A 24,922-nucleotide genomic window follows, 5' to 3' on the forward strand; every position below is an offset into this window, starting at 1 on the left:
ATATGCTGCTCTAAATGGCTTCCGCGCCTTTAAGGGGTTAAAGTTGAGCTGCCGGAATGACTACAGCAAAAAAGGAAACGCCGACCGAAGAGGTATGTAATGCAGACTTTGTGACCGCGCCACAAATTACGTTTTTCTCGCGTTGTGAACTTTTCTCAGCATTGCGCATAAATTTGACGATATTGTACCTTTTGTCCAATAAGTTTCATAGCTCATTCTTTAACCTTTTATTGTAATACAGAGCTTCATAAATTAAGAAAACCCATCATCATTTTATTTTCTTATATCGGCGCATATTCCAACGTACTAAGAGAGGGCTGGAGTCTCGACATCATAACTATCATCGTGGAGCCGAGTTATTGACTGGTAGGCCTAACAAGCCGAGGCTGAAGACGAAGAAGGCGCAGGAAGCAGCTACATTTGCAACTAACTTTCATTACAAGAGAGAAAAATACGTTGATTGAACCAATATATATATATATATATATATATATATATATATATATATATTAAGAATAATTCATTATCACTTACAATACATTTTGTACTACCTCGGAACTTGATACCCTGAACAAACTGTAAGAAATTATTACAAAAGGGCTGGTGCTTTCTCCAAACTTCGTTTGGATGGACCAAGTGTTTACAAAGTAGCCTGTAGATAAGCAATTTCTGTAGGCTTCTATACCAGCTCAGACTCAAGTCAAGTTTATTTACAACGTACACAGTACCGTGCTGAAAGCCACCCTGGCAAAATAGCTGTAAGAGTAGAACTCGACGAGGCCAGAGGGCCAACCAGGCAACAACATCAGTGAGTGTATAGTACAACAAAATGTGCAGGCAAATTTTAGCTTCCTTTAATACACGTAAGCAGATCAGTGATTTCTGGTAGATATGCCATTATCTGAATGTGAACACAACTACTTACATGTACATATTAAGCGCACATTCAAACATGTAGGTATGGACAGCGGTTTACCGTAATAGATAAACTTGCAAATGAAACAAATACTGACACGTCGTTGAAATGTAGCATAGCTATTACAAAAAGAAAGCGTGCGCAGCAGCGCAACAAAGGACTCAGGCAGCCGTGCTTGCGACCACAACGACCGCTCGTGCTCCCTCATTCCCGCAGGCGAGCGTGCCCTCCTTTCCGCCTCATCGGAACGCGGCACACACCGCTGCCACTTCAACACATCAGGGCGGGGCGTCAACTCCGTCGCGTGCGCAGCGGCAAATGCACCTCTGCGAACGACAGCACTTGTGCAAAATTACGGTTAACAATAAAAGAAAAAGTGACACTTATTGGGAGTTCGCATGTTAAGTTGACATATTAAGAGTTGACGCTTATTGAGCTTCCCTTTTCAAACGCGTCTAAAAATATTAGAATTAACCATGTTTGCGACCTTCCACTGAACAATAATTTTAACTGCACCAAGAACCAGAGAGCATGATACGCGGACATGCGCAGTCTTCAACAAACCTAATCGCACTGTTTTTTCAGCTAAACTGAAGCGATACAGTCAAATCCCTTCTTTCTTATATGGCACGCATCGCCCTCGCCCAGCTATCACGGCACCGACACCTAAGGAGTGCTGGCCGACACTGGAGCGCCGAGCAGTAGATGGGAAGGTGTGCACATGTGCTATTCTTAACACAACTGTTTCTTGTCATAGTTGGTGCTGGCTGAAAGAAATGTTTTTTTTTTTGCTTATAATTGAAACGCACTCAAAATGAAGAGACATCGACGACAGCAAGGGACGCCCCTCGCTATGCGTCTTCATTTTGTGTTTTCTTTTCGGCAGAAACATGTTTTTCAGTGTTATTGTTAGAATACAACTAATGCCCACGCAAGCGCAAATTCGCACACCTTCTGGTTTGGCCTACGTAGACTTTGCCACATTAAAGAGGTATCTCATAGACTACCCCCACCCTGCAACTTACGTAGAAATTGGCCTGCCTTTTTTCGCACCCTTGCAACCTATTTCTACTTCCTATACGTGAACAACAAGCTTGCCGAGAGCCGAGAATGCCACCTTAACTCCATATCTTTTCACGGCCTCTTTTTAAGCTATGTGACGTCTTGTGAGCATACGCCACAACTTCACGTTTTTTTTATCTTTGCAATAAGACAAGTGGGCACCTTCCTATCCACTGCTCGGCGTGCAAGTGCATGCGGCTCCTGAAAGAAGTAAGCATTTTGCGTTGTGACAGTACATCGAGGGAGGTACGCGAACCGCACCATATAAGCAAGAAGGGACTTGACTGTGCCAGCGATACCTCAGTTTATCTGCACTACAGTGAGTTGGGGTTTACTGAAGACGGCGCCTGTCTTCGCAGCATGCTCTCTCTGTGATCGTTAGTTCGCGCAGTTTAAATCTGTCTTAAGATGCACCAACGCTGCCAACAACAAGCTCTTCGAGGCTTCTTGCTTGAAGGACAGAATGACAGCGATCGCAGAATGGAATTAAGCTTGTCCGAAAGAAAATGAGACACTGAAACAGAGGTGGGTGGGGCGCCGCATTTTTAAATATGGTGGTATCTAAATGTCGCGAGAGTTGCTGCGCTTTCAAGAAAGTAACATTATATATGAGCATCACGGCTTTGAAATAGCCTCCTCACGCATCAATACAGCGCTCCCAGCATGCAGCTGCCACCTAGGGGATATGTATAGGGCGTCTTCCTTCCAGGGGGAGTGCCCCCTTCCGCGATTCGAGCTGAATTGAGGCCGTCGTGCCAAAACAGCGATTTTTGAGCTTGGTTGTTTTAATTTTATGAGAGAGCAAAACAAGCAGGAGCCAAGTCATACAAGTAGACATGTTGGCAAGAAAGGCACGTGCTTTCTGTGACAGGCTGCATTGTCGTTGTTCAGCTCCTGCGGTGGCCCACGTAGGGTCATTCTCTCCAAACGGCCTTTCTCAGACGCTTTAAAATTGGGCAATAGAACCCATTGCCCCCAACGCGGCCATTCGGAACGTTCGTTCTGATGCACAAAACGATGAACGCTCAAAAATACGATGAGTGTGCACTCTGTCCAGCTGCGGATATCCCTAGCTTAATTTTTTTTCAGCCATGTAAATGTCGGGATTTCCCAGTAAGACAACTGCATCTTTGTATCAGCGTCGTGGCCATAGACCCAAGTTTCTTCCCTAGTGATGATGCTCGACGTTAAAGGCGGGTCATTCGTCCGGTTTTGCTCTCACTTATTTTGCTCACCTCCGAAAATTGCCATTTTGACGCGGCTGCTTAAATGACGTGGTTAAATTAAACAGGCTTCATTAACCTGAGTTCTCAATTACAACATGTATGTGTACCGGTTCAAGCTGGCTAGCGCGTGCAAGAGAGGGCGTTTGCGGCCTTGACAGCGGTCAAAGGCGGAGGTGCAGTGGCGCACGAAACGGTAAAGGCCCAGGCCAAAAGAACTGCCACCACACGCGATCATAGCTGCGAAAGGCGCTGAGATGCCCAGCAGTCGGTGTGCAATGCAGATGCTGGGGAACGGTAGCACGCAAGTGCCGGGAAAGAACTATCATAAAATGAAGACCCATTTGCCTGAAGGTTGCAGCGGTACATAATGTTACACTGCATGACAAAGCGCGAAAAAAAAGTCGGAATTGTCAGAGCGGAGACGGTTGATGATGAACCGCAGTGAACCATCGCGATTCGCCGCGGTGCTGTTTGGCGCCAATATTGACCAAATCGCAGATAGCCATTACATAGGCGTCGCCATCATGGTCAGGAGAGCCAGCAGTACCCATAAGGTGACGCGAGAGACAGTCCGCGTCCTGATAAAATTGGCTAGACTTGCATAAAATAGGAAACGAATACTCTTGAAGCTGGAGAGCCTAACGGCCAAGGCGGTCACTCGGGTCCTTGAGCGAACGCCCAGAATTTCGTGACTGGCCAGACTAAGGCTATGCATTCGTGCTCTGCGATCGAAAATTTTGAGACCGGAGTAGAAAGAAGGAAGCTGGCATATGCAAAGTCTCGTTCGCGGCCACGCTGATTCTGGGCGAGGTCAGTGCCTATGCCATGTCCAGCGGCTTCGGGGCGAACTTCAGTGCGCGCAGATGGGTCGAAATGGGCCATTGTAGGCGCTGAGGCGTCGGTGAGCGCGTCCTTCTTTAGAGCAACTGTAAGCGGGCGAGCGATGTTTCCAACATTTCGCACAAAACGCCCAGAGTACGAGCACAATACAATGCAACTCCGGACAAATTTAGCGGAACGCGGCACAGGAAATACTTGACAGCACGAATCTTGTCTGGGTCAAGCTCAACGCCGGTGGCACTGACAACATGGCCAAGTACTGTTACTTGTTGTTTGCTGAAAATACACTTGGCGGAATTTATTTGAAGGTCAGCTCGACAAAATAGACCTAGAATAGTTTATAGAAGGGTAACGTGACTCGAATGTTGGGGAAAATAGAATGATGTCGTAGAGGTAACAACGGCAGATTGACCAATTTAGCTTCGAAGTAGAGTCAATCGTGTCAAGTCAAGTTGTGTAGAGTCAAGTAGTGTTCAAATGGAGCTGGAAATTACAGAGACTAAAAGGTATTTCCATAAATTGATAGAGCCTCTCAGGTGTAATAACTGGTGTGGTTTCATGGTCCATGTCATCAACAGACATGTGCCAGTACCTAGAGCGTGGATCAATAAATGATTTATAGTATTCGACTCCGTGAAGGTAACCAAGGGCGTCATCAACGTGCGGCTGCGGATAGACGTCCTTGCGTGTTATCTTGTTGAAATAACTATAGTAGTCGCAAAATCTGCAGCTTCCATCCCTATTGGACAAAATAACAGGAGAGGCCCATGGGCTGAAGGATGCCGCGAGGTCGCTTTGGGAAGCATTTTGTTCACTACGCGCTGAATGACTGGACGTTCAACGTGAGACACGCGACAGGGACGGAGGCGGATAGGACTAGCAGTACCGCTATGAATATCAAGAAAGGAGCTGACAGATGGAATAGCACACTGTGGTGTAAAGTTTGTAAACAGGGATAAGGTGCCTCAGAAAGGCTGGTCAGCGTTTCGATAGGAGGACGTATCTTCGTCAAAGGCTGCCTCGTCATCCTCGGCATGTTAGTTTTAAAGGGTTAGTGCAGTGACGTCACGTGCGGGTGTTAAACCTTTATAACCGACACCCGCACGTGACTTCACTGCACGAGCCCTTTAAAACTAACGTGCCGAGGATGAAGAGGCCGCCTTTGACAAAGATAGGTCCTCCTATCGAAACGTTCGCCAGCCTTTCTGAGGCACCTTATCCATGTTTACAAACTTTATACCACGGTATGGATATGGTGAGTCATCAGCAACGTTGGCCTTAATGGGCGGTCGTTGAAATCAAAAATGTCTCTAATTTCCTAGAAGATTGCGGAGGTCAACAGCTAGGTCAGGCAGAAAATTAGGAGCAATCACTTTCTTCAATTCTTAAGGGAGTTATATAGACGCAATAGACGCAGTGAAGGTTGATTGAGTTCCAGCATCTCGGACGGATTTATCGCATACGTCAAGCGCACGCACCCTTGCCACCGAATTGGATACGGGAGCACTTGAGCTGAGAAGCTGAAGTTGACGAAAGGAAAGTGACCCTGATTCTCGGTGACGGTCACGGGAGTGTGCATAATGGCGGCATTTCGTGCGAGTAGAACGTCGACACAATGTAGTCCCCGTCGTGAACAGATCGTGATGCTGCCAAGACGACACACGTCGCAGGTTTGGTTGCAGCAGCACACAATCACTAAGCACTAGTGAAGCAGTGTTACAGCTGGAATACTGGCGAGACGAGGAAGCACACGTTTAAGTACAGCAGTAGCACAGTAGATGAGGGCCGAATCCATCGACCACATCAAGCAAGATTGACGTCGTCGGGGCATTGGTCAAGGACGGCAAATATGATAACAGTATGCTGACCGGGCAATGGTGACACAAGCTGCGCAGATCCCTAAGATCTGCTGGACACGAAGAAAAATGTTTTGAGACGGGACGAAGCCGAGCATTCCTTACAAAAATTTGCGCACCAGTGTCGACGAGTGCAGCACAATTACGCCGTCAGCGCCAGCGTCAATCAAGCTTGATCTTGTTGGTACTATAGGGAGATGATTTGCATCACCTATGAGTGCTTCATCACTTAGTTTTCCTTGTCCAATGTTAAGCGGCCCGGTCGGGTGATGTCATTGAGCGGAAAGAGAAGACGAGTGACGTGATGTTGGTGAATGGCTGTGGAGCATAGTTGTGACATTGGTGTTGTCGAAACGGTCGGATGGAGGCTGTCAGCGACGGCACCTGGTGTCAAAGCGGTCAGAAAAAGCATATTGTGTTCCTGGTTATGACGACCAGCCGTTTATTGCTATAGCGGGCAGCATAACCGATACGGCGGCAGTAGAAACAAATCGGGCGATCACCTACAGTCTTCCATTCGGCTGGGTTGCGAAGGCAAGTATGAAACTGAAACAGTGACATTTGCCGGCAGTAATTGGTCGCCGAGCTGGAGAAAGCGTAAGCGACGAAACCCAAATTGACCAGTTTCTACAGCACGATGGCTTAAACGAGAGGAAATGAAGACGCGGAGGAATTGCCGAGGCCGCTTCTGGGAGCAAGCGGAGCCATCGCTTCCATTTCTCGGCACACCATCCGTGCGAACTCAGGTGAAAGGCGAGAGCCATCTACACACGAGAAAGTCGGAGCGGAACCCTTTATTTGCATACATATCTGTGCTCTCTCTCAATAAATATTTGAGTCATGAATAAGCGGGTTGTCCTTATGTTGCTATAGTATACAGTCTATCGCTGCGCTTAAAAAGTTTTCAAGGAAAAATGAGAATGTTTAAGCTCGAGTATTCCTGAAAACTAAGCGATTTAATAAATACTAGAGTAAATATTAAATTTGCATACGTGAATTCGAAACTATTAAAATAAGATAAAACAAATATAACTAAGGAATATTGAAATCAGGAGATCTTGGACAGCGTAGCAAACATCTAGGTGGCTGAATCCAGTTGTCGCGAACACGAAGATAGCGTTTCGACATCAATATCAGACTTCTCCAGAAGTGGTCAAAGCGCATCACATTCGCAAAGAAGTTTCACGTTTTACGTAAGTGACTTGCACGTTAAGGAAATCCTGTTTCTGCAGAATAACGTTTTTAACTTTAACACAATGGAGATTGCTGCCGCCACAATATATTTGTGCCTCTTTATATGTGTGTGAATGCGTCAACAACCCGCTCACTTGTGAGTTCAGCGCTGGCCTTGTGTGTTGTTCTAGTGGTCTGTCTTGGCTTTTAACTGCACTGCTTTACACAGAAATGAATCCAAGAGTCGATCCTCCGAAACAGAACACAAACTGGCAGAAGCAGAACACAAACTGGCAGGGGCAGGCCACAATATTGAAAAGAAATTGCCAGACTGCATGTCAGAGCAGTAAAACGGCTACATGGCGCAAAGTGATGAATTGGATAGTCCTCATTGCACAAGGAGCACAGAGAGGGTGCACAAAACCTCACCAGCATATAGGTAAATGTTCATGAACTGAGTGCATAAAGGTGACTTTTTTTCAGGCTACATGGACCCATCGCGTCTTATGCAATTTACAATACCGTGAACACAACGGGTGATTGTATTAAAAAAAAGATGTTAGCACGCCATTTATGAGCGCTTCTTCAAGTGCAAGCTGCCAGCAACTGGTCGAAATTATACACGTTAATGTCGCGAGCAACGGATAGGTAAAGGTATAGGCCATACAGGAAAACTATAACCAGTGATTCGGAAGTTTCATTGAAAAGCCAATCACACTGCCGCCATGCAATGTGGTAACTCCAAAGAAGACCGGCGTCATCATGATCACCTAAGAGTGGGCGTGGGAGAGGAGCAAGGATGCAGACGTTTCTAGAACCGTTCCTTCTCGTTACCTGGGTTAGTCAACCTGATTCCCTTTATTCTAGACGTACAAATTAGAATTGCCCGCTGCTCATCGCATGCCCACATGTTCTCCCAGTACTTGCTGTTGATTGCGTGAATGTAATGAAGTTGTTTTTCTTGTCGGGGGACCTTGAACTCAATCCCGGCAGTCAGGAAAATGCCATGGGCAACTCTAAAAGCGAAATACTAGCGGCGATTAAATCGCTCGCCAGTACAATGCAATGTAGACGTAATGCCGACCCTTAACTAAGTAAAAGATAGCCAAAAGATTCTTGAGGAACGGGTGACCGATATTACCGCGAGGCTAGCCGCAGCTAAGGACATAGTAGACACCCTAGAATGGGGGGGGGGGGAAGGGGGGAGGCTTCATGAATATGCTGGATTTAGCCACGTACAGGGTCCGTTCTGAAGGTAGTAGGACTCATTTAGAAAAAAAAACATTTATTCATGAGAATACTACAAACGATTAAAATTTTTCAAAGGAGCGCCCTTCCGCATCTACACACTGCTGCCAACGAGTTTTCCAGTTTTCGTATGCCTCCAGGAACGCCTGGACCGGAATGCTGTTTAGCTCCCTCGTCACGGCCTGTTGAACCGCCTCTACCGACCCGTGATGCTTTCCCTTGAGCGTCCATTTTATTTTCGGGAATAGAAAAAATCTGGCGGGCCCAAGTCGGTGCTGTAGGGGGACTGAGGCAGCGTTGCCACCTTGTGCTAAGCAAGATACCCCACTACGCGGAATGCTGTGTGGCTTGGCGCATTGTCACGGTGCAGCCGCCGATTGTTGGCGATTGCTGGGTGCATATGAACAATGCGTTTTCGCAGTCTTTTGAGCATTTCCACGTGAAAAAACTGCATTGATTGTTTGTCCGGGTGGTACGGACTCTTCATAGATGACTCCATGTCGATCAACAAAGCAAGTGAGCATGGACATTAACATGGATGTGCTCATTCGTGCTTTCTTGGGGCGTGGGGAAGAAGGGCTGTTCCATTCTGAGCTCTGCCGCTTGCTCTCCGGGTCGTAGTCAAAGACCCAGGTCTGGTCATCAGTCACTATATTGTACAAAAAATCGGGGTTCTCATTCACATGAAGAAGATCATGGCAGATCGCTATCCGGTTGGCCTCTTGCTCCTCTGACAACGTTTGCGGCACGAACTTCGCCCACACTTTCCTCATGGCTAAGTTTTCAGTCATGATCTCAAGAACTTCGGTTTGAGAAATGCTCAAGTCATCAGCTATCATTCTGATACTCATCCTATGACTAGTGTTCAGTAAATTTTTCAATCGCAACACATTTTCGTGGGTTTTGCTGGTCGAAGGGCGTCCGGAGCGGTCGTCGTCTCCCACTCTTTCCCTACCTTCTGGGAACAGCTTGTGCCACTCAAAAACACCTGATCTACCCATGGCATTATCATCGTAGGCCTGCTTAATCCTGTCGCGAATCTGTTTGCCCGTTTTACCAAGCTTTACGCAAAATTTAATCGCGTATCGCTGATCCGGTAAACGGTCCATGATTCTCCGTGACGAGGCATTTCGACAGGGGTTCACAGTACAAGCGACCTACTGTTTTCGACGGCCGAGAGCCGACTGCCGATTTTTCCCAGCGTTCCCAATATCCCCCTTAACCGATCCTGTGCGCGCAGAGCACCTCTCATCCGCCTGTTCGTTCAGGAGAAGACCAGTCCTACTACTTTTAGAACAGACCCTGTAATTACGGAAGCTGGTCATAGCAAGATGCCAAGATCCAGTCTCGTCTCGATGAGTATGAAGACAGGTCATGCCGAGACAATTTAACTTTTTTATGAATTTGAAGACGAATCAACAGACGGGTCCAATCCGAACAAAAAGTACGATCATTTTTACCAGATTCTCTTTCCTTGCAGCTGAAGGAGGAGGCCATATCTCAGGCACTTAGATCGGGAGTTTTCGTTACAAGCAAATGCCGACAAATAACTGTCAAATTTCTTTCTTCCAAGACAAAAGACAACACCTTATCGCAAAAACCAAAACTAAAGAGGACTCGTGTTTCTGTAGAAGATTTTTGTAAGGCAACAGGACTATCTCGGAAAAAGGTTTCAGAATTCGCAAAAGTCACCGGGTATTCTCATAAGTTGGGCTATAACAAACTCAAGGTGAAAAAGAAATTCTGTGTTCATTGTTCACAGACTGATCGTATGTGCGAAATTGAGCCCGCCTTGTCAACCCCGACAAGTGTCAATGACGCAGCAGGCTTTTCAAACTCGTGGGCTACTTCAGGAATCAGCGGCCGTTGACGCAAAACGCACTCGCGACCTAAGTTTCCTCTTCACGAACCATTAGAAGCCTCCTGAACAAACGCAACGCCCTATGTTCTCTGATGGACACGTGTGGCATAGATGTCCCATTACTGAAACTTGGTTGTCAGGCAGGATTGATAATTCTGAACTGTTTGACTGTCAACGCCACTACAATGTTTATAGGCAAGATCGCTTCGGGCGATCGGGTGGCGGGATTTGGATCGTTGTTGCGGATGATTTACTTTCTTATGACGTTTTGACAGCCTCTCAGCTAAAATTCCTGTGCACGTGCATTAAGATAAACCATAAGGAGACCGTTTTCGTGTGTGTTACCGACCACCTCTTTCAGCAAGCAGTTTTTGTGATAACCTTCATGACTGTCTTAACAAAATTGTTCTCAGGTTACCAAACGCAGTAATGCTTTTTGAGGTGATTTTAATTTCCTAGCCATATCATGGACGGAAGCCTACATTGCTGCTATTCCCTCTTCTTCAGAAGCAGTAACATTTATCGACTTATGTTGCACGTTCAACCTTTGTCAACTTGTGAAATAACCAACTCGCGTCACAGCATCCATTGCCAATTTACTGGACCTTGGGCTAACAACCTGCCCTCATTTCGCTTCATCACTCTCGCTTCTACCTAGACCATTCAGCTATCAACTTCGCTATGCCGTCACGTTCATCTCGTCCAGTGAAACATCATAAGATAATTCGGGATTACAAAAAAGGAAATTATTCTGCAATTAACACTGAACTAGAGGCATTTTCTAACGTATTCTTTCCCAGATTTTGGGAGTGCTCGCAACACGATAACTAGTTCCTTTTTAAAGACAACTTATAAGTCCTTACTGAAAAGTACATCCCACTTCGTCGAATAACGTGTACTAAACGTTCACCGTGGTTCAGGATTTCATTATATCATTTGCTGAACAAGAAAAAGCGTATCTTTCGTCGCGACAGGTTAACGAGTGCGACTGAGAGAAGGAATGCTTGTCATTTCGTGGCATCTGAATAGAAAAATAATTTTTTCACAGCGAAACGCAACTTTTTTCAAGGCATCCTGTCTCGATTGCTGATTACTAACCGCTACAAATTCTGGACCATCCTTAATGTAAAACCAAAAGAAGGAATCATACTGAAATGTAACCGCGGTGCTTTGGTTCCACCGAACCAATCTTGCACATGATTAAATAACACATTTACTTCATGTTTCTCAACAACTACTGTGGTTACCCTTCCCGACATACCTTCCCTAGATTTTCCATTTATTGATTATATCAGCATTGAGTGCGAAGGAATTTCCAAACTCTCGTTAGCTCTAAAATGCCATTCTCCGCAGGTGTTGACGATATTAACAAGTTGTTGAAAAGCACCAGTACTTACTCTTCTCTTATACTATTCAGAGATTTTTACCCAATCTTTGCAGACTGGTACGCTCGCTGATGACTGGAAGGTGGGCAAGGTGGTTCCAGTGCATAAGTCTGGTGATGGGGTTCACAGTCCTTTAAATAGCAGACCAATATCATTAACATTCCATGCAAATTACGTGAACGTATTATATATTCTGACCTCGTCGGTCACCTTGAATACAATTCCTTTTTTAGAGATAGCTTGGTTTTCGAAGAAACCATTCTTGTGAAACGCAGTTAATCGCTCTTACTAATGACCTTTTTGCAGCTTTGGATCATTCCTCCGTCGTTGATTGTATATTCATTGATTTCGCTAAAGCATTTGATGCTGTCTCATCCTCTTCTGCTTTCTAAACTTAGTAAACGAAACCTAAACGATGCCGTACTAAATTAATGGATTTTTATTGCGTGATCACACTTAGAACGTAACAGCTAATGACCATAACTCTAATGTTTTATCCGTAAGATCGATTGTTCCTCATGCATCTGCACTAGGACCTCTCCTCTTCCTAATCTATATTAATGATCTTCCTGATCTCGCATTGATCTCGTAACATCATATATCAGGCTGTTCGCTGACGACTCTGTTATATACAGAGAAATTTTTAACCCATCCGATACTAATGTTCTTCCGAAAGACATTAATAGCATTTCTGTTTCCTACGACGCTTGGCTCATGAAACTTAATATATCCATATGGAAGGCAATGAAAGCAACACGAGCTCCTTCCAAAGCTAACCCGCATCTATATGTTCTTAATGGCTCTCCTTCCTCCTTTTTCTCTATAAAAATATCTTGGCGTGAACATCAGCAGTGACCTTTTATGGAGACGCATATCGAACACGTGTCGAATAATGCTAATTGCATGCTTGCTTTCCTTCTCCGTAATTTTTTACTTGTTCCAATTGCTTTAAAATTATTTTTGTATAAAACAGTCGTTTGAACTAAGATGGAATATGCGTCTTTCGTATGGGAGCCTAATATAAAGTCACTCATTATTGCTCTAGAATATATTCAGAATCGTTCTGCTCATTTTACTTTGACGAACTGTTCTCGTGCATCTAGTGCTACCCTTATGACAAGAACCCTAGACCGTTCAGATCTTTCCATGCGGCGTCATCTGCCTCGGCTTTCCACTTTCCAGAAGATGTATTACGCAAACGAATCACTCAAAGTATCTTCACTGCTCCATTACGCATTACGCATTGATCCATCCTACATTGATCATCGATTCAAAGAAGGCATTCAATGTTGCAAAGCTAAGCAGTATTTTTATTCTTTCCTAAAGAAGACCAGCTCAGACTGGAACCACCCGCCCGCCTGCATCATCTCCATTCCTAAACCTGAAGCTTTCAAATCACCGCTTCTTCATCACCTATGTTTAAACTTCCCCTTCTTTATTCTTCTTGTTTGGATTTGTATCAATATTTACGACTTCTATCTGTAACACCTCAACGGCCTTGCTAGTAAGCAAATAAATAAATAAGTAAATAAATAAATAAATAAATAAATAAATAAAAAATAAATAAATGGCTCCTATTTTCCATTCGAGTTCCTCCTAAGACAGCGAACGCAGACTTAGCGAAAAAAAACCGTCGAGCATTGAAATACATTACATTTCTAAAACATCCATCAAGTACTCCGTGCGCCTAATTTAATCTGTTCACAGAAAATGTGGCAATTTCACCTGTTAGCGGAATTACTAAAAGTCTTGTGGTAGAAACACCGCGACTGGTGAGGAAACGTTTCAAAGCAAAAGTAGCACTGGTGCGACGATTACGACTACCGTGTGCAGGCACGCACCTATACTCGGTGCAACTTTCTGTGGCAGTGCAGTGAAGACTGCAGAGCTGAAACACGGCGTTTCGACAGTTTCGCTCCGCAGCTGCAAACGGTTCAACAAAAAAATATCTGGGCGCAACCTAAGCAATTCAAAAATGTATAGTTCTTAATTTTTAGCTTCGAATTAATAATGCCATAAGATTTTTAGCCAGAATATGTGAAACAGCAATATGTTGCGGCGTCCTCCACCGGCGTCGCATAGATTCCCTTCAGAAAAAAAAACATGGCTCCTCGTCTACCGCATCTTTCTTTTCCCCCAGCAGATCCCCACTTCACTCACCGCATAGGATTTTCAAGAAGCTTGAGAATCAAAAGCTGTCAAAGCAAACGAAGCAAGTGGTATGCAACGTGTATGTGCAAGTGAAACTGACGCAACCGGGACTCTCCGTGGTTTTGCGCATGTCGTTCTATTAGCCAACTTAGCAGCGTAAGCGAGCGTACCGTTGCACGGCTCAAGGCGGAGGTTCTTATTTGCACCCTGAAGCCCCCGAAGCGTAGAACGCTTCGCTTCGCGACTGGAACACCACGTAAGGTTACCTTAGGTAACCGAATACCTAACATACCTAACAAAATATCATGGTCGTCAGTACCCCCAGCAGAGGGAACGCCACCCGATACATCAGGGTCGAGTGCATCGCCGCTGGCGGTCAGCAGCACGAGGTGCACGCGTACGAAGCCACGCCCTACTGCACGTGCAAAGGCGTCATCCGCGGCATGACACCGGGGGACGGAGGAGCTCGACCACAAGGTGTCAACTCAAGAACCCCCTGGCCTTGGTGGCCAAACAAATCAAGTGCTCGGGTACCGTGGTTGTGGTCTTCGACAGCTGCAACCTGCCAAACTACGTGTCATATGGCGGTACACTCGTCAAGTGTACCTTATATCGGAAGCAAGTGGAGCTGTGCTACGCCTGTGGCCTCCTCGGGCATCGAGCAGTCGTCTGTCCCCCTCCGGACGAAGCCATGTGCAGGGGATGCGGCGTGGCCAACCCGGGCAAACAACACAAGTGGGACCCCAAATGCAGGCCAAGGACTGCAAGCGGAGGTACCAGACGCCGTACCTCGTCAGACGCAGGCGCTGGGAGCGATCCCGAGCCAATAAAAGCGTCTCCGGCCTTCGCCATGGGATAGCGACAGCTCCCAGCCGTCGCCGGTCGCCCTGGGGTTCGCACGAGCTCCAGATCCAGGAGCTCCTCTCCGCCTTCCGGACACCGTTCCAGGTCCAAGGGCAGATCCAGAAGCCGCTCCAGGAGCCACTCTGTCTCCAGGGCCTGGTCTGGTTCCAGAGTTGGCCAGCAGAGGAAGAGAAACTGGACCCTATCCTGGGCCGATATGGTTGCTGCTGGCCGCGAAGCTAGACACCCCCGAGGCCCAGGCGACCCACTTCCAGAGCAAGCTAGGGACGCCGTGGTAGCGGGCCTTCAGAACGAAAACGCGGACTTAAAAGAAATGGTCAGAAAAATGGATAGCAAAATGACAGAGATTAAGAAAGTGGTACTCAGTCAGATCCCTTCAGCCAAACCGTCGACGCCGACCGCCACCGAAGCACCAGTTCCGGCCAGCGACTCGGCCGGGATAGCCAAGCGTAGGGCAGTTTCGAGTAAGAAAGAATCATGTTCGCAAACTAATGAGATCAAGGGCATGCTGACCACGCTCACTAAGAGCGTGCACCAACTACAGCGAGGCTTAGCACAGGCACAGGTCGCCCTAGGGGACCCGGAGAAAAGCCTAGGTGCGCTGGCCGATCGTATAGAGACGCCTTCGAGCGTCTGGTGATGCCAAGTACTACGTACGCAACTCCAATGCAGATCGTTGTTCCGAACGCATCGTGGACCATAATCATGGCTACGAGCACATTGGCGCGTCAGAGTAGGGGGAACTCTTTACGTGCACCTGTGGTTACAGCGGGTGCCACAGAAAATTCGCCTAATCATGGATAGTTCCAAAGAGGAGTTCAGAATTTAGCAATGGAACTGCAGGGGTACTCCAATAAGAGGGCTCCGTTGCTGCAATATTTTAGATCGCTAGCTGACAAACCACAGGTAATAGCATTACAGGAAACCTTCGTTTCCGCAGCATCCCTCTCTGGTTATCGGACCGTTTCTGTGCAGCCCGGAGGTCGGAGAGTAGGCAGGTTAGTTGAGAGGAGGCTTGCGCACTTGTCTCACGACCTGAAGCTGGCGAGTTGCAAGGTCGAATACATCATGACGGAGGTTCTACTCAACACGAGACAATGCAACCAGTGGAGAAACAGCGTGCTTATACTCAACATTTACAGCAATCCTAGGGACTCGCGTCAGCAGTTGTCATGAGCCAATAAAGGAAGAAAGAAAGAAGAGAAAAAGCAGAAGATAAGAAGAAAACAAAAGACACGAGGGGTCTACGGCAGAAATAAAGAAAAAGAAAGATGGAAAATAAGAGCGTACGAATAAAAGGAATACAATATGAAAGCAAAAGAAGCGCAAAAGTGCACGCGCAGCTACGTGGCCAGTGGGAGAAGGGACACGTAGCCAAAGAGTGCGGCACAGCTACACTCTGGGATGAAGGCGAGTAGAAGGGGCAAGAGGCCGAACAGGATGGGTTGATCGCGGAGACGGCGGCAACCCAGTGGAAGCAGTTCTTCAGCTGCCGCGGCCACGACCCGCACGCTGAGTGGACTTCCGACCGGAAGCCGCAGCTAAAGGCTGACGGCACCGCTTCCCAGATTCGCTGCGGCTACGATCGGCAGCTTGCGGAGTTGATCGAGCGATCCAAGCGCCTAGGTCCCTCCACCATCCTGATCCCCTGACCAGGCCAACCGTGCACCCAACGTCGGACACAGCGACGCCGAGTTACGACGCATCGGCGGGCCCAATGACGTGTCGTAGGAAGCAGCGACGACGGGGTGACGTGGCCACGTCGATAGACTTTATGTAAATATTCTCAACTTCAAAATACGCCGTGGGCGAGGACTTAGACAATATTTTCGATTGACTAGCTTTGTATATAGTTTGGCGTATGTTAGGGTTTCGCCATTGGGTTGGCAACGGGTGCTTTCTAGATATATGTATTGTTCTTATGCTCATGGCCCATAAAGGCTTTTCCTGACTCAAACCTTCCTCACGTCGTGTTTACCACCCTGAGACTGTGACAGCAGTTCAAGACTATACTCAAGAATTCAGTCGACCTGGCCGGCACCCATCCCCTGGTCGCCGAGGACTTCAACGCCCCGTACGGAGTGTGTGGGTACGTCTACGACACGAGCAAGTGCCGGGGTCTGTGCAAGAACGCCAACTAAACAGACCTCGCGCACATCACGGACAAGGCGTTTCCCACTCGAATCGGCACCTCGTTGAACCGGGACACCTCTCCCGATCTGGCGTTCGTGAAGAACGTCGAGGAAGCCGAGTGAAGTAACACGCAATGGATTTTGGCAGCGACCATTACATTCTCTAGACTCGCTTCGACGTCACCTGAAGTAAATCTAGAGTTGACCCTCACGGATTGAGACCTTTTTCGCAAGCTCCGCGGCAACGAAAGCACACCAGTCCCCAAAGACCTGGAAGACTGGTGCGAGTGAATCAAGAGTGACACCGAGTCGTCCACAAAGAAGAACGTCAGCGACCCGAGCTAAAGATGGACAGCAGGCTAGGCCATCTGATCGAGGCCGAGCTGGCGCTGCTCCTCCAAAGGAAGGGACATAGGTTCAACCGAAGTTTGAGGGAAAAGATCTCCGAGCTCAACAAGGCCGTCGAAGATCACTGTCGGACCCTCGGCAAGCAGCTACGGGACGAGGTCTGTGACTCGATCGACGGGCAGATGGGTAATGAAAAGTCCTGGGGCATGCTCAAACATTTCCTCAACGAGAGCAGCACCAGATCTTGTGAGAGACACACGCTTGCCAGAGCGCTACACGAAGCTACCAGATTCTGTTCCGCTGACGAGCTGGTTGCCAATTTCATGGAGAAGTACCTGCCCGTAAAGCGTAGAGACGAGGAAGTCCGGTTTCCTGACTACCTCGGCCCGGCATGTTCGGAGTTGGACGAAGACTTCACCGTGGGGGAAATCAGACAAGCGACTTTTGCGCTCAATGGCAAGTCGGCGCCAGGGGCCGAAAGAATGACCAACTAGATGCTCCGGAACCTTGAGGACTACTTGATCGAATACCTCACCGAGAATATCAACGAGACGTGGAAAAACGGCAGCGTCAATGGAAGTCCGCCAGCATCGTCCTGATTCCCAAACCTGACAAGGCTCCGAACGTGGACAACCTCCAACCATCTTTGTCACGTCCTGCGTCGGGAAGGTGGCGGAGCACGTCGTCCTCAGCAGACTAAGCAGATGTCTCGAAGAGAACAACGTCTATACTCTCAGCATGATTGGCTTCCGTACCGGCCTCTCGTCGCAGGACGCCATGAATATGATCAAACATCAAATCATCGATGTATGTACTAGGGACAGCAGGGTCCTGCTCGGACTCGACCTCGAGAAGGCGTTTGGCAACATTTTCCACGAACACATTCTAGCATCCATGGCGGACATAGAGCTGGGAACCAGACTGCATAACTACGTCTGCTCGTTCCTGCGGAGAGCAAAGCGAAGCTGCGGATCGGCGACTTTGTCTCCGACGAGGTGCTCCTGGGCCTACGGGGTACGCCGCAACTCTCGGTCATTTCCCTACTCTCTTCAGCATCTGCATGGTTGGCCTCCCAAAGAATCTGACCCACGTTGAAGCTATCAAACACACCACCTACGCCGACCACATCACGATCTGGTGCACCAGCGGTAGCGAAGGGCAAATGGAAAGCGCCACACAAGAGGCCGTAGACGTCACGGAGCATTGTACCTGCTACCCACCGGACTCAGGTGCTCCCCAACCAAATCCAAGCTTCTGCTTTACAGAAAAGAAAGAGGAGGCAGACCCAAGGACAGGAAACCGGTCTCAGAAAGCGACATTCACCTGTTCACTTGGAGCGGCGGCCCTATACCCTGTGTCCCCACCATCAAAGTCCTGAGTATGTTCATCGAGTCAGGTGGTGTAAACCACACTCCGTTGCGCAAGATAATTGTGGAGACCTACAACACTTTTCGCCTCGTGCGAAGGGTCACCAACAAACATCGTGGCCTCAAGGAGGACAACCTGCTTCGGCTCATCATCACCTTTGTGTTTTGTCACTTCACCTACACGGGGGCCATGCACAGCTGGCTCAAAGCCGAGACGGACAAGCTCAATGCTCTCATTATAAAATTCGTCAAGAGTGCCCCCAGCCTGCCGGTCGGAACGCATACCGAGGAGTTCCTCCGGCTCAGCAAAGACAACACCATGGAGGAGGTAGCCGTGACTCAGGGACGGGCCGAAGTAATTCGGCTGCCGACCACGCTGGCCGGCAGGCGCATCCTCGAAGAGAACGGACTCGTCCCGCTCCCCCCAAGAACTTGGCTGACAAAATCCAAATCCCCAAAGTAATAGAGGAGAAGATCATCGTCACCTCGTTGCCCCGTAACGTTCATCTCGTTCACAACGCAGGTCGTCGCAAGGGAAGAGCATCGAATATACTGAAGCAAAAATACAAGGGCACGATCGAAGCAAGCTTTGTGGGCGCCGTCGCGTACCGAGACGGCAAGGCTTTTGCGGTTTCCGTCGGGGACAGGCTGGGAAAAGTCATCAACTGTGCTTAGGTCTGGACGACGGACCCCGAGGTGGCCGAGCAAATGGCCATTGCACTCGCCATGCAAGACGGTCCGAGAGAAAGGGTGTATAGCGATTCGAAAGCGGCCGTCAGGGCATTGTAGAAAGGCCGGGTAGCCGGCAGGTAGCTCAAATTCCGAAAGGGGCCAAACACGGCGACGGTTCCATACACTCCATCCTTTGGTTCCCTGCCCACGTCGAGGCGACTGAGGGGGTTCCTCTGAAGCTCAACGAATCTGCCCACGAGGCTGCGCGTCGCTTTACCGACGACGCTGCCCTCGGATCGGGCGTCTCTCTCCCCGGACACAGAGACATTCCTACCACGCACAATGAAATTACAAAATTTGTTTACTTAGAGAGAAGGGTTTTCCCGCCGCCTCACTCCAAGCTAAGGAGGCCTCAGGCGGTCACGCTCAGACTCTTGCAAACTAACTTCTGCCCAAATCCGGCGTCCCTCAACAGCATATATCATGAAATTTACGCAAATTCTTCTTCCGTGGCCTGTGGTGAGGCTGCTACTTCATCTCACGTGCTCTGGGATTGCAGATCGTCGGGCCTGAAGCTCACCAACGGAAAGTGGGACGCGCTCCTGCGAAGTCCCGTTTTTGAGGCCGTACTGCGCGACCGCGTCCGCGCCGGCAGGCTAGATCTATCAGTCCCATCGTGGGATTAGCCGGGTGCGCGTTTTATCGCGCTTTAGTGGGTCCAATAAACGTTTATTCATTCACTCACTAACTCATCACGTCATGACGCCTTTGGCAAATGCCTCACATCTGGCCTTCGCGCACCAAGCAGCAAAGGAGGTCGGCTCATCGTCCTTTATGCCAGAGGTGAAATGGGCTTCGTGGAGGGGGCATGTCTCATTTTCCAGGCGAAAAAGAATGCTACGACAGACTACCGCAATTAAATGAATGGCCCTCGCTTTGAGAAGTGGTCCACCTAACCAATTCTAGCAAACATCGAACCACGGTCTGTTGTTGTCATGGACAATGCTCCGTGCCATAGCGTTCAGCTCGAGAAGTTGCCCTCGACGTCGCCGCGCAAGGGCGAAATTCATTCTTGGTTGACTGAAAAAAAAAACATCCCGTGATCTAATGACCAGTTGAAGCCCGAGCACCTTCTTCTGGTTAACCAGAACAAGCACAAGTTTCTTGGATACCGGATTGAAGCCTTCGTCAAGGTTACTCGTCATTACATTGTTCGGCTTCCTCCTTAGCACTGTGAGTTGAACCTTATCGAAATGATATGGAGCCAGATCAAGGGGTATATTGCGGCCAACAACACTTCATTCACTCTCGCTGGAGTCGAAGAACTACTGAACCAAGCACTCCCCCTCGTGACTCCAGAAAACTGGGTGTGGGACTGGGATCATTTGGAGCGTCTTGAGAAAGAGGCCTGGAAGCGGGATGGTGCAGTTGACACCAAACTCAACAGCATCATAATTCCTCTACGTTACGACTCCAGCAGATGCAGTGATAGTAGTGTCAGCGAAATGAGCGGTGTAGAGGAACTGTGATGAACCCGGTGTGCGCTGGCTTATGTGATAGGGCTTGTGTTCGGCTAGTGACGAGATGCTTTGTTTGCCTTTTTGATACCCAGCAGCTTGGAAGTATGTGGTGCTGGTTGTGTGCTGAAACTGACAGGACACTTTGTTTACCTTTATGGTGGCCAGCAGCGTGGGAGTTAGCTCTGCCAGCTCATGTGGTTCTGGTTGCGTGCAGCACCAGGCAATCATTTGGTGTATTCGTTATCAGCACGCGAATTAGTCTTTTGATTGTCGTTGTCGGTTACAGCTTAAGTGGCACTTGGGCATTTGTCATACACAATATGGAAGCTGATGACAAAAGCTGAGAGCGAGAAGTGTTGAGTGGTGCATTATATATCTTGTTTCACCCAAAACAAGTGCAAATCGAAAATCTGATGACAACACAATAGACCATAAACAGCCTTTGCCAGTAGCTGTTACCGGTGGATGAATTGACAAGACTGGAAGAATTATGTGTCAAGAACTGCGAGATGGTAGTGACTTCTTGAAATGCATTGCGGTCTCATCATTTGTGACTATTCTAGCCATCTGGCAAAAAAGAAAAATCGGCCATCAGTTGCACTCTGTACATAGATAATCATTTCTACCGACTTACTCATGCTTTGTCATTTAGACTACACAGGGTAGGTTGCTAAAGTAAACAGGCATGTGGAGCTCCAATAATTATTCAACTTCAAATTATTCAACCGTGTCCGCGTCGTACCTCTTTCTCTCGTTCATTTTTGTGCGCTAAAAACCTGAAAATTCAAATGCGTTTTTACAGGGATAAATGCCGAGTAGTTATGTGAATCGTCAATTTCTCACTTTTGAATGTCAAAACGGTGTATTTTTCCTAACTACCAGCCTTATCTTTCGTAAAAAAGATCAATTCGATTCCTGCTCGTGGCCCTGGTGTGTAAAGTCGAACATTCAAGAAACAAAGGCACATGTTTATGCAGCAGGATTTAGAGAAATGTTCACGGACATTTTGGTGTGTGGGGCGGACGGCGTCGCTGTGTCATGTTTTGTTGTGGAACTTCTGGTACGTATATATTGTAATCATGAAGATTTTATTGTATAGCGTAATCAGTGACTGCAAATAACTGCTAACAGAGTCAATGTTCGTTTTGGAAAAACGTGGCTCTTTGTCTTTGATTGCTTGAGTTGGCTTGAAAGAAGGGGCCACAGTTTTAAAGGTTTGCTCCCGAGACTGGCGTGTGTGTGTGGGTGCGTGCGTGCGTTACTAATTGAGTTACTTCCAGATTTTAGCTAGCTGATTATGAAGGAACTAACATCGTTACGATATAATAAGACACCTTGTTTCGTCTGCTTCAATTTTTCCTGTAGCACAAATCATTCCAGCTTTCCAATAATCGCAACTGGCCGTGGCAGCCCTGCGTGTCCAAGGAGCTGTCTCGCTGGTTCCGGAATTGTGTGTGCGAATCCCGGCTATAGCCACAAGAATGCACATTGGAAAGTGGAGGGCAAGGGGATGGCGTACGCACCAGTCTGAGTTGCGCTTGGAATATTGGCGTTTGGCAAAATTAGCTAACGCAATGTGTTTTACAATGTAAGGAACCACTGACTAGTGGCCAAATGGTAGCCGACCATTTATTTTTAAAGTTTACAACTAGCACTAATTGTGTAGATGTTTAGAAAGTGTGACGTTTTTCAGCCGTCCAGGGGTTTACACGCCTTCATGCCGTAGATAAAAAACTTAGCGAGTGCAGTATGACTGCTATCCCGATGTATACAACCTGCGCCACGCAATATCGTGAGGCACGACCGCACGCCTGTACGATGATCATCAAATAGGTCGGAACGGGCAGGGGTGGGGATTGACTACAGAATTCATGCGTTCTGCAGCGCGAGCTTCCATTGTAGGTCTTTCGAGCTGCAGAGGGTATGGGCAGTGAGCCACGGATACCCCTCGGGGACAGCGCAACTCAACGCAGTCCAAACAAGACTTCGCTTCGCGCCGCAGTGTGTGCGCGCTGCTCTTTCGGTATACCGTGCCCGCGCAATGGAAGCACGCTACACGTGCTCGCGGTGCTGCCCAGTTTTCAGCTCCAAAGATTTTACATATCAGTGCATGCCCTCAAAACAGCAGCGCTGACACAATTCACGTCATTTCTGGACGATACAGAGTTGGATGGTACTGTCCAAGGTATAATTTAGTATGTCGGTCCGAGGTCTCCAGTCAAACGGTTGGCTTAATTGTGGTTAGGAACAAATGAAGCGTAGGGAAGGATGCGCCAATATGCTTGCATTCTCTAATATCCTGATTCAACGTACTCAGCCATGGGGCACATGCGAAGAAATGAACTGCAGCAAATGCGTATACGTCACACCGAAGCTTAAACCGAGCGCAGTTTATGAGGAACTACTTTGGCGCAGTTTCACAGAAAACAGTTGCCTCCCCCCCCCCCTTCCCGCAGCTTTCGCTCCATCGCCACAGAAAGTTGTCCGCGAGTATAGGGCCGTATTCAGAATGCGTTTTCATGGAAGTGCTATTGGCCATTCACTGGCCATGGTTGCCAATATTTACTCTTACGAACAATTCTAGCGTTATTTTATGAATTTAAAATGCGCTATGGACGAGACGCCGAGGTAGAAGACAGGACGAACGCAGCCTGTCTTCTTCGGTGTCTCGTTCCTAGCGTTGTTTAAGTTCACAAAATATTCTCTTACCAACTAGCCTCTCCTCGGCACACTCTTCTGGAATTCTAGCGTCACTTGATTTTACGAATGCGGGCCTAACAGCCCACTTCCCAAGCTAAAATCTCATTTGTTGCTTGTATAATTAAGTGATATTGAAAGACACCGGTACAGTAACTCTTTGCAGCTCAAGGTCGCTGAGGCACTTATTAATTTTAGCATAACCACCAAACAATTGTCTCAGTTAACAACATGTTTTTTGGCAGTAAACACATAAAATGCGAATATTTCAGCACAACAAGTAAGCTTTAGTTGTAGCATTGAGAAATGTGGCTCACCGTTAGTGGTCAAGGCGAAGTGGTAGTTCCCTCTGTAATAAAATTAGGACTGCAATGTATAAATACATTCACATATTGCAGCATTATTTCTAGATGCAAATCATGTCCTTCAGATGTCAGCAACCTGATTAACTAAAAAGAAAATGTTCTAGCTTTTTATTAGACACTTCGTTGCCGAATGAATAAGTGAGGCAGCGGCGATGTAGTTGTGGGACACGTGCGCTAAATATATTCACCGTATTCGTAGAGTAACAGCCGAATACTTGGGGTCCTACTGTCATCTTGACAGCACTACAATATTTTGGTGAACTCTACCATAGGTGTCCGCGATATCACTCACTGACCATCTGTCATTGATGAATGATGCTTCCGAGTCACTGACGGACTCTGAGGGGCATTCTGTCTGCGTAAAACTTAGTACATTTCTTGATGGCAATTTTCCTGTATGAGCGTATGCAACTGCACACGTGAGTGAAAATATATCTGCGAATGTTCGCACTGTATCTCTCGTACTTCTTTCTTACCTTTCTGGTTTTTGTTCATTTCTCTTTCCAGCGCTTAGGGTAGTCAAACGGGCATAAAACGTCGCTGCGTTATCTTCTTTATCTCTCTGTTTGGCTACCCCCGTGAAGACATTAAAAGTTGCTTAAACATCAGGCATAATGTATCTTCGAATTTCCGTCATATCGTAAGTCGGTCCCATTTTCAGTTATTTGAGAACAGCGGGCAGTCTACGCGCTTCGTATAACACATGAAAATGGGGAGAAAACGAGTATTCACTAATTATTTCCAAAGTGCTTAATTGAGCCATAAAAGTTAAACTTTTGCCTCACATTACCCTCTATATGCTCGCTATTTTCGCCGAAGGTAAACTCGGTGCCACGTGCTCTTGTCGTGAGACACTGGCAAACGTTGCGAGTAACAGCCTTATTTCTGTATGAGGCCCATTTGTAATTCTCTACAAAAGCTGAAATTGTTCTACGAAATCAAAACTCTGGTCGCATAATGGTCCACACCATGTCTCTTATGTCAATCAATTATAAAAAATGCTATTCATCGTTCGGTTGCTTAGGCCAATTCAGGGCGACAGACGAAGTTAGTGAAAAATAAGGAACGCAGGACAAGCGATGCGCGAATAGTGAAATGTTTTATTCAATCCAATGTGTCTATTCAAGTTTTTTATAAAACTCAGTTGCCAGTTTGCCCTTCACTTGTCGTGTGTTCCTAGTTTTTAATAAACTTCGTGCGTCACCGTGAAGGCCACCGCGCAGCATAACGATGAAGCTA

General features: G+C 47.4%; 1 protein-coding gene across 8 annotated transcripts in view; it reads right to left on the minus strand.

Annotated features, from left to right (window-relative positions):
- Window positions 1-24,922, minus strand: part of LOC142580110 (FMRFamide receptor-like) — a 1,221,375-nt gene that overhangs the window by 776,252 nt on the left and 420,201 nt on the right. For 7 of the 8 annotated variants that reach the window (XR_012827562.1, XM_075690919.1, XM_075690917.1 and 4 more), the window contains one exon: window positions 23,636-23,667. The exons of the other annotated variant lie outside the window; for it this stretch is intronic. The gene's annotated coding sequence lies outside the window, so the exon portion shown is untranslated. The remainder of the gene's footprint in view (window positions 1-23,635; window positions 23,668-24,922) is intronic. 8 annotated transcript variants of the gene reach the window in all.

Source organism: Dermacentor variabilis, chromosome 4 (genome assembly GCF_050947875.1).
Source record: "Dermacentor variabilis isolate Ectoservices chromosome 4, ASM5094787v1, whole genome shotgun sequence".
NCBI classification, from domain to species: Eukaryota; Metazoa; Arthropoda; class Arachnida; order Ixodida; family Ixodidae; genus Dermacentor; species Dermacentor variabilis.